This window comes from Panthera pardus, unplaced genomic scaffold (genome assembly GCF_024362965.1).
Source record: "Panthera pardus isolate Hobbes unplaced genomic scaffold, ASM2436296v1 HiC_scaffold_3, whole genome shotgun sequence".
Lineage (NCBI taxonomy): Eukaryota > Metazoa > Chordata > Mammalia > Carnivora > Felidae > Panthera > Panthera pardus.
The window spans coordinates 3539156-3553495 of NW_026526876.1; the positions used below are offsets into that span (position 1 = coordinate 3539156).

The 14340-nt window shown below is 48.3% G+C and overlaps 1 long non-coding RNA gene across 1 annotated transcript; it reads left to right on the forward strand.

Annotated features, from left to right (window-relative positions):
- The first annotated feature begins 9524 nt into the window (after positions 1-9524).
- Positions 9525-14066, forward strand: LOC109245825 (uncharacterized). The gene is made up of 2 exons (XR_008418900.1): positions 9525-11335; positions 13518-14066. It is a non-coding gene; the product is annotated as an uncharacterized LOC109245825 (long non-coding RNA).
- Positions 14067-14340: the final 274 nt, after the last annotated feature.

A 14340-nucleotide genomic window follows, 5' to 3' on the forward strand; every position in this document is an offset into this window, starting at 1 on the left:
AGAGCCAGATAGAAGGTTCCATGGATGGCCACAAAAAGCAAAAACCCAATTAAAACATGGGCAAAGGCCTTGCACAGACATTTCTCCAAAGAAGATATGCGAACGGCCGATGAAAAGGTGTTCAGCATCCCTAATCATTAGGAAAATGCAAATCAAGGGGCGCCCGGGTGGCTCAGTCGGTTGGGCGTCCGGCTTCGGCTCAGGTCATGATCTCGCGGTCCGTGAGTTCAAGCCCCGCGTCGGGCTCTGTGCTGACAGCTCAGAGCCTGGAGCCTGCTTCGGATTCTGTGTCTCCCTCTCTCTCTGCCCCTCCCCCGTTCATGCTCTGTCTCTCTCTGTCTCAAAAATAAATAAACGTTAAAAAAAATTAAAAAAAAAAAAAGAAAATGCAAATCAAAACCACAAGGAGATACCCCTTCACGTCCATTAGGATGACTGCTATCAAAAACGAAAGCAAAAGCAGAAAATAACAAGATTTGGCAAGGATGTGGAGACATTGGAAGCCTTGTGTGCTGCGGGTGGGAATGTGAAATGGTGTCGCCACTGTGGAAAATAGTATGGAGGCTCCTTGAAAAACTAAAAGGGGCATTTGGGTGGCTCAGTCGGTTAAGTGTCCGACTTCGACTCAGGTCATGATCCAGCGGTTTTTGAGTTCGAGCCCCGCGTTGGGCTCTGTGCTGACAGCTCGGGGCCTGGAGCCTGCTTCGGATTCTCTTTCTCTCTCTCTGTCCTTCCCCACTCACACTCTGTCTCTCTCTCAAAAATAAATGAACATTAAAAAAAAACAAAACACCTACAACTAGAGCCACTATAAGACCCAGCAACCCCCCTTCTGGATATTTATTCAAAGAATTGAAAGCGAGATGTCAAAGAGATATTTGTTGACAGCTCGGAGCCTGGAGCCTGCTTCAGATTCTGTCTCTCTCTCTCTGCCCCTCCCCTGCTTGCACGCTCTCTCTCTCTCTTAAATATAAATAAAACATTTTAATGATACCATCCTGTACACTTAATAACTTGTTGAGGGTTGGGGCCCCTGGGTGGCTCAGTCGGTTAAGCATCTGACTTTGGTTCAGGTCATGATCTCAAGGTTCATGGGTTCGAGCCCTATGTCGGGCTCTGTGCTGACAGCTCAGAGCCTGGAGCCTGCTTCCGATTCTGTCTTCCTCTCTCTCTGCCCCTCCTCCACTTGTGCGTCACTCTCTCTCAAATATAACTAAACATTAAAAAAATTTGTTGAGGGTAGGGACACGTGAGTGGCTCAATCAGTTGGGTGTCTGACTCTTGATTTCAGCTCAGGTCATGATCTCAGAATCGTAGGATCGAGCTCTGCATCGGGCTCTGCACTGAGCCTGAAGCCTGCTTGAGATTCTCTCCCTCTCTGTCTCCGTCTGCCCCTTTCCCCTGCTTGCTCACGGTCTCTCTAAAATAAATAAAAATTTATTTATTTATTTAAAAATTTTTTTAAGTTTATTCATTTTTGAGAGGGAGAGAGACAGAGCGCGAGTGGGGGAGGGGCAGGGAGTGAGGGAGACACAATCCGAAGCAAGCTCCAGGCTCCGAGCTGTCAGCACAGAGCCCAACGCCGGGCTCAAACCCACGAACTGAGACCTCGACCTGAGCCGAAAGACGAAAAATAATTTGTTGAGGGTGAAAAACAATGTTGAGGGTAGCTTTCATGTTCTATGTTTTCTGCCACAATTAAGAAGAGAGTCTCAGGGAAGCCACACCCTTTCCTGGGTCCCATCACTCTTCTTTTACTAACTAAAGCCAGCTTCCCTTCCCTCCCATCTGTGGTCACTGCAGCTTAATCCACTGATGTGCTTATCCTTAGAAACCAAGTCCTACGCGGGAGCTGTCATTAGGTACCCCTGATATTCAAACTCTTAACTGCTTTCCATGCTCCCCTCCCCAAAGGACAGCCTAGATTGGCCATTCTTAGTGGAGGCAGGAATGGAGGAAATTGCCTTTTCCTTCTTCTGAGTTGCCTCTGGTTTGTGGTTTATTTATTCAATACGCGTTTACTGAGAGTTTACCTTGTGCTAGGCATTGTGGCGGCACTTAAAGTGAGAAGAATCCAGCCGGGAGGTATGGCGTGCCAAGCAGCGGAAACAGTATGTGCAAAGGTCCTGGGGCCAGAAAAGAGTTTGGCGTGTCTAAGGAATGGAGGAGGCCGGTGGGAGGGAGGGTGGAGTGGAGAGAGGCTGAGTTGTAGCTGGAGCTGGTCTTTGCAGGGCTTCATGAAGCAAGTAAAAGCAGGAAGCTCTTATTTACTAACATTCAAGTAGTCCGATGACAACTATTACCTAAGGACATCCTTGGGTTCTCCCCCAGGGTCTATAACTTGCTACCTGCACACCCTCGGTCAGCGGTTCTCAAAGTTGGACATGAACTTGTGTCACCTGGAGGGCTTGTCACAACAGACCACTGGGCCCCGTGGCAGACTTTCGGATTTAGTAGATCTGGGCGGGGTTCAGAAGTCACGTGTCCAACAGGTTCCCAGGTGACACCGATGCTGCCGGTCTTTGGACCACTTTGCATCATGCTCTGTGCAGGTAAATCACTGATTCTCCCTGAGTCTTTTTCTTCGTCTGTAAAATCGCCCCTCTGTCCTGGTTGATGTGCTCTTCGAACGAGATGATGTACGGGGTGGGGAAAGCCCTTCGTAACAATTTAAAAAGACACGGAGGGAATTATCAGCTTGATGAGGGTCAGTCATCACTGCTCACACGGGTGCTTCCTTCGTCATTTACCAGGAACGGGCACATCGAACACGAGCGGCTGACTGCATAGGAACAGGGGCTGTTGAATTTCACTTACCCTACGTTCGTCTGGGTCTCTGCCCACGTGAGTGTTTGAGAACCACTTGTGCTGAAAGGAGGGTTGCTGCCCTGCCTGGGAGAAACCTTGCGATTCGCCCCTGTTGTTCACCCCACAGACAGAGGCTCGGTCGGTGATGCTTCAAATGTTTGTGGTTATTTTTGTCAACCATCATCTCTTCCCACGCCTCCCCAAGAAAGCTCTCCAGTGAGTCATCCGGGAGGCCCAGGAGGCAGTTGACGTTGTTTTGCTGGTGTTTGGCCATTGAGGGGAAAGGAGAAGTGATGTCTCCTTGGGGGCCCGCTTTGAAGAAAAATTCCACGGGTTCATCGCCTCCCGGAAAGTCGGTCTCTAGAATCCGTGTCTGTGATAGACACTGGGTGTGTGTATTTTTATTTGTATTCGGTCTCCCTTTCGCGGAGTCCATGTGTGTATAATATTCACGGCGCATCTATTGAAAGCCTACTATGTGTCATGAAATTTATCGTCCGGCAGGGCAGACAGACTTGTAATCCAATACGTGAAATGAAGTGTTACAGGGCCTCTGATGGGGATGAACACAGGGTGGGGTGCAGTGAGTCGTAAAGAAGGAAGAGGGTGCCGGAGAGGTGTTCCGAGGAACTGGTTATTAAAGATGGGTGAGGGGCACCTGGCTGGCTCAGATGATAGAGCATGCGACTCTTGATCTCAGCGTCATGAGTTCAAGCCCCACGTTGGAGGTGGAGGTTCTTTAAATGAAAAATAACGTCAGGGGCACCTGGGTGGCTCAGTCGGTTAAGCGTCTGATTCTTGACTTCAGCTCAGATGGTGATCTTGCGGTTTGTGGGTTTGAGCCCCACATCGGGCTCTGTGCTGGCAGTGGGGAGCCTGCTTGGGATTCTCTCTCTCCCTCTCTCTCTCTCTCTCTGTCCCTCCCTTGCTCGCTCGCTCTCTCAAAATAAATAAACTTAAAGAAAAAGAAAACTTTATTAAAAAGTTTTTTAATGTTTATTTATTTTTGAGAGACACAGAATGTGAGCAGGGGAGGGGCAGAGAGAGAGACACACACACCTGCACAGAATCTGAAGCAGAATCCAGGCCCCCCGCTGTCAGCACAGAGCCTGATACGGGGCTTGAACCCATGCACCATGAGATCGTGACCTGAGCCAAAGTTGGACGCTTAACTGTCTGAGTAACCCAGGTGCCCCCCAAAATAAAACTTGAAAGATGGGTGGCACTGGGGCCCCGGGCAGCTCAGGTCATGATCTCGCAGTTCATGAGTTCGAGCCCCGTGTCGGGCTCTGTGCTGCCAGCTCGGAGCCTGGAGCCTGCTTCGGATTCTGTGTCTCCCTCTCTCTCTGCCCCTCCCCTACTCGCACTCTGCCTCTCTCTCTCTCTCTCTCTCTCTCTCTCTCAAAAATAAACTGTTTAAAAAGCATTAAAAACAAAAAAGATGGGTGGCATTTTCCAGGTTGACTCAGGGGAGGCATTCTGCAATGAGGCACATTGGGCACCTGCAGTAGTCCCCTAGAGTTGGAATATGGGTGCAAGGGCTGGAAAGGAGGTTGGAGAGGTGGGCAGGGGCCTGGCCATGAAAGGCCTTAGGGGACAAGGATTTGGTGCTTCATCCTGCAGTCAAGGTACTGAAGTGTTGAAAAGTTGAAGTCAGAGAGCGAAACGACACTCCTGTGTTGTGGGAAGATTATTCTAGAGGAGGTGTGGGGGTGGCTAATGGGAGTGCGGAACTGGAGGTAAGGAGATGGAAAGGCAGGCGGGAGCCGAAGGGAGGGTAGCCAGGAGGGAGCCGTAGGGTCGCAGAAAGATGCTGAGGATGCAGAGTTGACAGGACGTGGCTACAAGTTGGATGGAGGTGCAGGGAAACGTGAAGGGAAAGAGAAGAAGCTGGAGGAACAAGCAAGAGTGTGGGGAGAAAATGACTCCCGTCCCACACCTGTTGAGTTTGGGGCGCATTTTGTGGAGGCGCCGGACCCCGGTCTAACTGGACACGTGCCGTTGAGAAGGGCCACATTTAGCCATAACGGGGAGTGGATGAGGTGACCTGGGATGAGAAGATGGACAAGGACAGGTCAGGGGGGCATTGTGTCACTTCATGTGCCGGAGGAGGAAGGGGAAGCTTGGAAGAGCTTCTGGAGGTGATGTCAAAGGGGGAAGAGAGCGAAGCCGTTGGAGGAGGCAGTTAGGTTCTGACAGGGCACTTGGAGGCCAAAAGGAGGAAATACCGGCCAGCTTTCCGGAAGGACAGAGGCCGGTCAGAGCAGTACTCTCCAAGAAGCCGGATCAAACCAAACGGGCCCAAGATGGCGGGCGCCCTCACAGGAAACCCCCGACCAAATAAGGAAGAAAGCATGAAATCCTGCATCCCTGTCTTAAGTAATGAATATTCCGCCCCCTAGTTAACAGTTGGCAATAAGAGATAGAAACCCAACCCCCAGGGTTAGGACGATTGTGCTGTGGAAGCCACAGATGGAGAAAGTACCAGATGGGAACAGGTCAGCACGAGGACTTAGAACTTCGGGTTCCAGAGAGTGACTTGAGGTCCCGCCCCTAAATAAATATGGAATGAATGGAAGCAACTTGGGAGGTGAGACTATGAACACCATCTCCAAAGAGTGGCCACTGTCTTATCGGTTTGTATCTCTCTAACCTTGACTCCTCTGTTTGTACCAGGAACCCCCTTCTCCCAAGTTATCGCTGAAATGATGAAAAGTAGTGGGAAATGCCACCAGAATAAGGAGAAAGCTGCCATTGGTCTGAGAGAGAGACTTCTGCAAGGGTTCACGCAAGCGAGAGTAGATTCAAAGAAGATCCCACAGACATTTAAGTCACGACACACAGAGGAAAGGGCGGATGGACCCTCAGCGAAACATGGCATGCTCCAAACTTTGGCAAAAGGCTCACTCCCTTGCACACATCACAAGCAGGGGTCATGCCGGGCACCGTGACGAATGTGAGGGACAAGGCAGGGACCGAGACAGACAAGATCCCAGCCCTGAGGGAGCTTACATTCTAGTAGGGCAGATGGACAAGAAACAAATGTGATATATGCCATGAATGAAACAGACTAGGGTCAACCAGTAGAAACTGGAGACAAATTGATTGAGATACATGGTTTATCTTGCTGAAAAATTCCCAGCTTTGGCACACAGCAGATTTCAGGAGCCATCGTGTTTTATGATTTATCATATCTCGCACAGAGAATTTTCCCCTGTCACTTTTGGGACGACCTTCGCTGCCAAAGGTAGGAGTTGGGGGAGCGGTGGTGGGAAAAGAATTCTGTGAACCGCTCACACCCTGAGGCTACCCCCTGATTCCTTAGCTCAGGGATCAGAGGCAAGATGGGCCCTTGGGAAGATTTCAAGTTAATAGAAGGTGCACCTGGCTAAGGTTTGTGTAGGAGCCACACCATTCCTCACCTCCTGCTGATAACATTTGCCTCCAGCCACAGCAGGAACGCTCCACCCAAGTCCCTCCCAGGGTTTTTCAAACTGGAGGCAGGGAGGATCTTTCTTCTCTGGACTGGCAGTTGTGAAGATATGAGTTCGAGGATGATGGTGCCTCTTCCCCTTTGTGTGAAGAAGTTTAACTGCAGAAGGAGAGAATGAAGCCAACACACCCAGAGCAGTGGAGATAAGAGGTGGAGACAGAGAGTCCTGCTCTCCTGGTAGCCAGGTCCGCCATGATGCTTCCTGTGGTTTGGTTGCCTGAGTGTCTCCCCCTGCCCCCCCCCTTTTTTTTTTTTTGCCAAAGCTGCTTCTTGTTGAGGTTCTGCCAGATGTAACCAAAGTCACATAGAGCTGGGATCATATCACAGGTTACAGCCAAGAGTCAATGCTGCACACAGCAAAGCAAGGACCCCTCAACAGTGGGCTTTGACACATGCAGCCCTACCAGTTAGAGGAGGGGGAACCCCAAGCTAACCCTAGGGGCGGAGATCCCCACCATGTTTGCCCCATTCAGGGGTCTCGGCATGTAGGGCCAAAATGGGATTGTGGGGGATGGCTCTTTATCAGCTAGGATGAGCTAAGCAACCGTGACAAGACCCAAAAATATGTATTGGCTCAAACACAAGAAGAGTTTGTTTTTCATTCACCTAACAGACGGCAGCAAGTGCTCTTTAGTTGATGGGTGGTTCTTTCCCATAGGGCGACTCAGGGACCCAGGATCCCATATGTGGTTCTAACATAGCCTAGTTATCATCTACATCTTACCAGCAGAAGGGGAAAGATAATTCTTCAAAGCCTTATCTTGCAATCTCTTCAAGTCACGTGCTATTGGTGAGAACTAGTCACACGCTCATCCTGAACTGCAAAGCAGGCTGGGAAGTGTAGTCTAACCTTGCACTTTGCTATAACCCCCATGACTACAAAACGAGAGAATGATCTTGGTGGGCAGGAAAGTTTGACTTTCTGAGAGCACTAAATGTTAGGCACTCTGGTGTTTGGATTCTAATTCTAGACCCAGATTTCTTGATCTTGACGCCATTGACATTGGAGACTGGATAATTCTTTGGCGGTGGGAGGGAGGCCGCCCTGCACATTGCAGGGCGTTTAGCAGCATCCCTGGCCTCTACCCATCCGATGCCAGTAACACTTCTTCCTTTGTCTTCCCCCAGCCCCGGTCATGACATAAAAAATGTCTCCAGATATTGCCAAATATCCCTGGGGCACAAAATCACCACCCCTCCCCCAGTTGAGAATCATTGTTCTAGACAACGAGAGCATGGGTCAGAATCTTCTGTCAACCTGGGACAAAACTGCAACGAAACAACCTGCCCACACTTTGTCCCTTGGAAAACTCATGGAGTCGCTGCTCGTTTTTGCTCACAAAATTGACAGCTTAGCTGAGGGGCTGACTTGAAGTTCCAGAGAGAACAGAGTGATACAAACTTCAGCCCTCAGGCTCTCCAGGCCCAGGACGAGAATCATGCTAGATCCCCAAGTGCTTGTCACAGCCAGAGCAGCACGCAGAGACGTGCTTTATTAAGTCTTTTCACTTCACTCAATATGAATCTCAAAGCCATACCAGCTTGCTTGCAAAGAACACACTTTCTGGATTATTTGGTGCCGATTCTCTGAAATTTCTGTGAAAAATAAGTTTTTGTTTTTGTTTTTGGATATCTTGCCTAACGTGAGACAATGTGTGTCAGCATCTGGAAAGTCCCTGTTCTGTGTGGACATGGCAAACGAGACGGTGGGCTGGCGCCTAAGAAGGATATTTGTTTTCTGGAAATGGGTTGTCTGGGAAAAACTGGTGAGAAGTCCTTGCAGCCTGGTAAAAACAGGAGGTACTGTCATCCAGCAAAGCGTTAGGATGCCAAAAGTTTTTGGTTTTATCTTCTAGAAACCCAACAGCGCTGTTCTGACTTCAGAGGAAATGGCTTTTCTGGTTACAGCGGATGGGTATTCCTTCACATTCCATGGGGATCTTTGGGAAGAGCTTCAGCGTTTGGGCTGCAGTCCCAGACAGGGAACTCCGGTTTGTGTGTGGCTGTCATTACAAAGTATTCATTTCCTGATTCACTGGCAATATGCAAGGCTCTTGAACATTAAGCAAAGATGGTTAATTTTGGGGAGGGGCAGAGAGAGAATCCCAAGCAGACTCTGTGCTGTCAGCACAGACCCCAACGCGGGGCTCGATCCCATCAACCGTGAGATCATGACCTAAGTCCTCCTTCCGATTATGAGCAACGTGGGTCTGAATAAGCATTTGAAGATTCACAGGCCCACGTGTATCATCCTTTCTGAGCAGGCCTGAAAACACTAGACTTCTGGCTACTTATCAGTTGCTGTTTAGCCTGGAAACAACGAACAAATAGGATCGCTAGTCTTGCGTTACCAAGTGATTGCTCTCGTTCCAATATGATTGAGTCAGTCCCCTGCTCAGCACCTCCCAGTCACTGTCCATTGCCCGCAAGTGAGTGTCCAAACACCTCACCAGGCCCAGAAGCCCCCTGTGGCTTTTAGAGCCGTATCTGCTGCCAGCCCAGGATGCCTCTGTCACCTAGAACCAGCAATGCCAAGTGCATGGCCATGAGGGCACCAGGACATGTCGGGCCCCTGGCGTGGCTCACACTTCTCCCTTTCAAACCCCTCAAAGCTTGATGACTACTTCTGCAGGTTTCTGCTTTCTAGAAAGCTCTCCTGACTTTCACTGTGGCTTCTCAAGAAGAAATGGCCACTCGCTCCCCTGGGTCCCTCATGTCATTGATAGGACTTTATGACCCAGACCCCTGTCTGCACTTTATTTCACACATTGTTTAGATGTCTGCCTCGCCTCTCCTCTGAGGTCAGGGCCAGTGTCTAACTCCTCTTGGGAGGCACAGTGCCTAACAGAGGATCTGGAGAATGTTTGTGTAATAGAAGTTTATTGAGCAGAGCAATGAACGGAAATTTCTGTCATGTGGCTCTTTCCTTTTTTCAATTGTGGCGAAATACACATAACATAAAATTCACCATCTTAATCATTTTATTTACTTAATTTATTTTCGTCTTCATCATTTTATTTATTTTTTTTCTTTTTAAAAAAATATTTACGGGGCGCCTGGGTGGCTCAGTCGGTTGAGCGTCCGACTGCGGCTCAGGTCACGATCTCGCGGTTTGCGAGTTCGAGCCTCGCGTCGGGCTCTGTGCTGACAGCTGGGAGCCTGGAGCCTGCTTCCGATTCTGTGTCTCCCTCTCTCTCTGCCCCCTCCCCTGCTCATGCTCTGTCTCTCTCTCTCTGTCAAAAATAAATAAAACATTAAAAAAAAAAGTTTAAAAAAATATTTCCTTATTTTGGAGAGAAAGAGAGGTGCAGAGAGAGAGGGAGACAGAGAATCCCAAGCAGGCCTCACACTATCAGCACAGACCCCGACGCAGGGCTCGAACCCATGAACCGTGAGATCATGACCTGAGCCGAAGTCGGACGCTTAACCAACTGAGCCACCCAAGGGCCCCTCATCTTAGTCACTCCCCATGCCTCTCCCCTCTCAGCTTCTGGCAGCCACCTTTCTTCTGTTTGTCTCTACGAATCTGACAGACCCATATTCTAGGCACCTCCCACAAGTGGAATCATACACTATTTGTCTCTTTGTGACTGGCTCATTTCCACCGAGCGTAACGTCCTCAAGGTTCATCCGTGTGGTGTTGTGTGTCAGAAGTTTCCTTCCTTTTCAAGGCTGAATAATATCGTATTGTGTGGATATAGCGCATTTTGTTTATCCATTCGTACATCAAGGGATGCCCGGGTTGCGTCCACTTTTTGGCCATTATGAGCAATGCTGCTGTAAACATAAGTATACACATAGCTGTTCGAGTCTCTGCTTTCGATTTTATTGGGCATACACCCAGATGTGGAATTGCTGGGTCATATGGTAATTCTGCGTGTGCTATTATAATTCTGTGTTTATTTTTATTTTTATTTTTTGAGAGAGAGGGCATGCGAGTGAGCAGGGGAGGGGCAGAGGGAGAGGGAGAGAGAGAATCTTAAGCAGGCTCCACGCCGTGGAGCCCCATGTGGGGCTCAGTCTCAAGAAGTGGGAGATCGTGATCTGAGCTGAAATCAAGAGTCGGATGCTTAACTGACGGAGCCACCCAGGCGCCCCTGCGTTGATTAGTTTTTTAAAGAAACAGACACACTGTTCCAGGACAGCATTTTACATACACGATTTCATTTCACTGAATGCTCATGATAATCCTAGGAGGGAGAACAATGACATTCCTTTCTCAAGAGATAAGAAAATGAAGGCAATTGGCCAGTTTCATAAAGCCAACCAGGTCCCCAAATCCATGCTTTGGAGTCCTGTGCCATATTGGCTTTTCTCCGGAAGGGCGGCAGGCTCCCTCGCTCTGGTGGGTGAAGGGCCCCGCCTTAGGTTGGGGGGAAAAGAACTTCCTGAATAAGCGGCATCCTACTTGTAAGTGGTCACCAAGGTCAGCTGTCTGTGGCTAGCTTCAACCCCGTCCATCACAGGCTCGGATCTTCTGCAGCGACGCTGTAACATGTTTCTCCGGGTTCTATATCCCAGGACGCGATGACCTCATAAACTCATAATCAAGTTTCGTGATTACAAAACCACTCAAGAAGAACGTGGTTGCTATGCACTCCTCTGAAGTAATGACCGAATATGGGAGATCATTTAAATCCGATTGAGATCACTCCAGTTTCGTTACCCAAGGTCTCTTGGTGGTTCCGGGCGTGAGATAGAGAGTTGGCGCATAATCTAACATCTTGCAGAATCTCAGAGATAATCTAACCGTGAGAAGCCTTCCCTATGTATCTCGTCAAAGATCTGGCAGTTCATTAAACTAGGCGGTAAGCGATGGGTTGTCAAAGCACGCCTAGACGCGCCATCCCGTCAATAGACCCCAAACTTCCCCTGCATTCTAGCCGCTAGACACGAAAACCCAGGGCAGAGAAGAGAGGGAAGGGATAAGATCAGGAGCTCATGCTTTGATGGACCTTCTCTGCTCCAGACATACAGCAGCGACACATAAACTATTGAAAACAGAAAACCCCAAATGCCTGGATACACTCAAAGGTAAGACGATGCTGGAGGATAGAAAAGATCAAGCAGGGAAGAGGTGAAATATCGCAAGGGCGGAAATGTAAAGCAGAGAGCACACCGCAGCCCCGGGTTTGCTGTTTTTTTTTTGGGGGGGGGGTGGTCGGAAGTCAGTGGGAATGATTGGAGAGAACTAAAAATGTTGAGCCTTCACGCCAGGCTCGCTGCTGGAAGTGAGGGGCTGACTAGGTCATGAAAGGAAGTGGGGAAAAAAAGAAACAACCCTGGCCGACCGCCACCTGGGGAGGTGGCATTTATAAGCCACAAGACTGGGGAGGTAGGAAGTCAGAGATGGCCTCAGAACACAGTCACCAGTTGGCATATTACCTGATTTTGCATAACGTGAAGACCGCGAGGGGACAGGGGAATCCTGAAACGTCATTGTAAGACTATGGCTTGGCCGGGGGGCAGGTGGAAGCAACTGCATAAAGACTAGATGGGTGGGGATGTGAGCCCAGAATGAGAGAGAGAGAGAGAGAGAACTTTCCAAGAGAATAAAAAATTGGAATCTGAATCCACTCCCAGTTCACCCTCTGGAACAGACTGATAATGACTTCAAAATAAATGTATGTGGCATGCTCAGGGAGATACAAAAAGGAATGACTTCTGTTTTAAACTAGAGCAAGAAATTATTTAAAAAGATATCAGAGGAGTGCCTGGCTGGCTCAGTCGATGGAGCGTGCGACTCTTGATCTCAGGGTTGTGGGTTCAAGCCCCACGTTGGGTGTAGAGATCACTGAATCATAAAATTTTATTTTTTTAAATGTTCATTTATTTTTGAGAGAGAGAGAGAAAGAAAGAGAGGGTGAGCAGGGGAGGGGCAGAGCGGGGGTGGGGGGACAGAGGATCTAAAGCAGGCTCTGAGCAGAAGGCAGAGAGCCCCATGCAGGGCTTGAACTCACGAACCGTGAGATCATGCATGACCTGAGCTGAAGTCAGACACTCAACCGACTGAGCCACCCAGGCGCCCCTGAATAATGAAATCTTTTTAAAAAGTTGGGGCACCTGGTGGCTCAGTTGGTTCAGTGTCCGACTTCGTCTCAGGACATGATCTCACGGTTTGTGGGTTTAAGCCCCACGTAGGGTTCTGTGCTGATGGCTCAGAGCCTGGAGACTGCTTTGGGTTCTGTGTTTTCCCCTCTCTCTCTGCCCCTCCCCTGCTCGCACTCTGTTTGTCTCTCTTTGTCTCTCAAAAAATTGAATAAACATTCAAAAAAATAATAAAAAAATTAAAAAGTCTTAAAAAAATAAAAAGCCATCAGAAACAAAGTAGGAACAGGCGATGGTAAAAAGAAACAAACTGAAATCTTCCAATCGTAGAAAGAAAAAGTCACTGAAGTTTTAGAAATTAGTCTGTAGATGGGGTAAACTTGACACTTGGGCAGACAGAGAGGAGCAGTGAATTGAAAGAGAGACAAAGAGAAATAAAATAGACAAGGCGATTAATTGCATCTCCCTTCTGGGAAAAGTCAACATGCTCACATTATCTGGATTTTACCAATCTCTGCACATGATTCTGTCTTCAGATCCCCGTTCATTACTGTTCATTTTTAATGTTTATTTCTTTTTGAGAGAGAGAGACAGAGACAGAATATGAGTGACAGAGGGGCAGAGAGAGAGAGGGAGACACAGAATCCGAAGCAGGCTCCAGGCTCTGAGCTGTCAGCACAGAGTCTGACATGGGGCTGAACTCAGAAGCTGTGAGATCATGACCTGAGCCAAAGCTGGATGCTTAACTGGCCATCCAGGCGCCCTGAAATCACACAAACTCAAAACTCAAATGTTGCCCTATGTAGCAATTGTGGTGGAACGAATCTGTGCTTTCAAAACAAGTATGGAAGAGCTGACTGGGGCGCCTGGGTGGCTTGGTCTGTTAAGCGTCCAACTCTAGCTCAGGTTATGATCTTGGAGTTCGAGGCCCGTTTTGGCTCTGTGTTGACAGCTCAGAGCCTGGAGCCTGCTTCGGTTTCTGTGTTTCTCTCTCTCTCTCTCTCTCTCTCTCTCTCTGCCCTTCCCCTGCTTGTGCTCTGTCTCTCTCTCTCAAAAATAAATAAACATTAAAAAAAAGAAGTACTGACTGTATTTAAAATATTGAAATGTTAAGCAATTCCAGAATTTTCCATTAATCTCTTCTTTTTTCTCTTTTTTTTCCCCCAAGGTTAGTCAAGTGAAGCAGTGGAGAAGGAACAAAGAAATCTGTAACTGGCTATGATCAATTAGTTGTAAATTAATCTCTTATTTAACATTTTGATTGCACCCAAAAAGATGATTTCGTGAACAATTTATATGGTATAACCTAGGAGTTTCAGACACTAGAATGAAAGAGTGATTATAGAACTTTAATGGACACCCCAAAAAAAAGTTCTGAATGGTGATCTAGGAATTCTTTATAAACTTCCTAGATTTTGAGCCCCCATTAAAAAAAATCGGGGTGCCTGGCTGCCTTAGTCTGTAAAGCACGTGACTCTTGATTTCAGGGTCTTGAGTTTGAGTCCCAGGTTTACTTAAAAAAAAAAAATGACTGGGGGCACCTGGGTGGCTCAGCCGGTTAGGCATCTGACTTTGGCTCAGGTCATGATCTCACGGTTTAGGAGTTCGAGCCCAAAATTAGGCTCTGCACTAACAGTGTGGAGCCTGCTTGGGATTCTCTCTCTCTTTCTCTGCCCCTCCCCCACTCACACTGTCTCTCTCTGTCTCTCTCTCTCTCTCTCAAAATAAATAAATAAACTTAAAAAAATCATGACTGGCTTGATGGAGAACAAAGAGGAAATACACGAGAATTTAAAATAACTATGGGGCTGGCACCTGTGGGGTGCAGTGGGTTAAGGTTAAGCGTCCAACTCTTGATCTCCGCTCAGGTCATGATCTCGAAGTTCATAAGTTCAAGCCCCGCACCAGGCTCTGTACTGATGGTGTGGAGCCTGCTTGGGATTCTGTCTCTCCTTCTCTCTGCCCCTCCCCCAATTGTGTGTTCTCTCTCT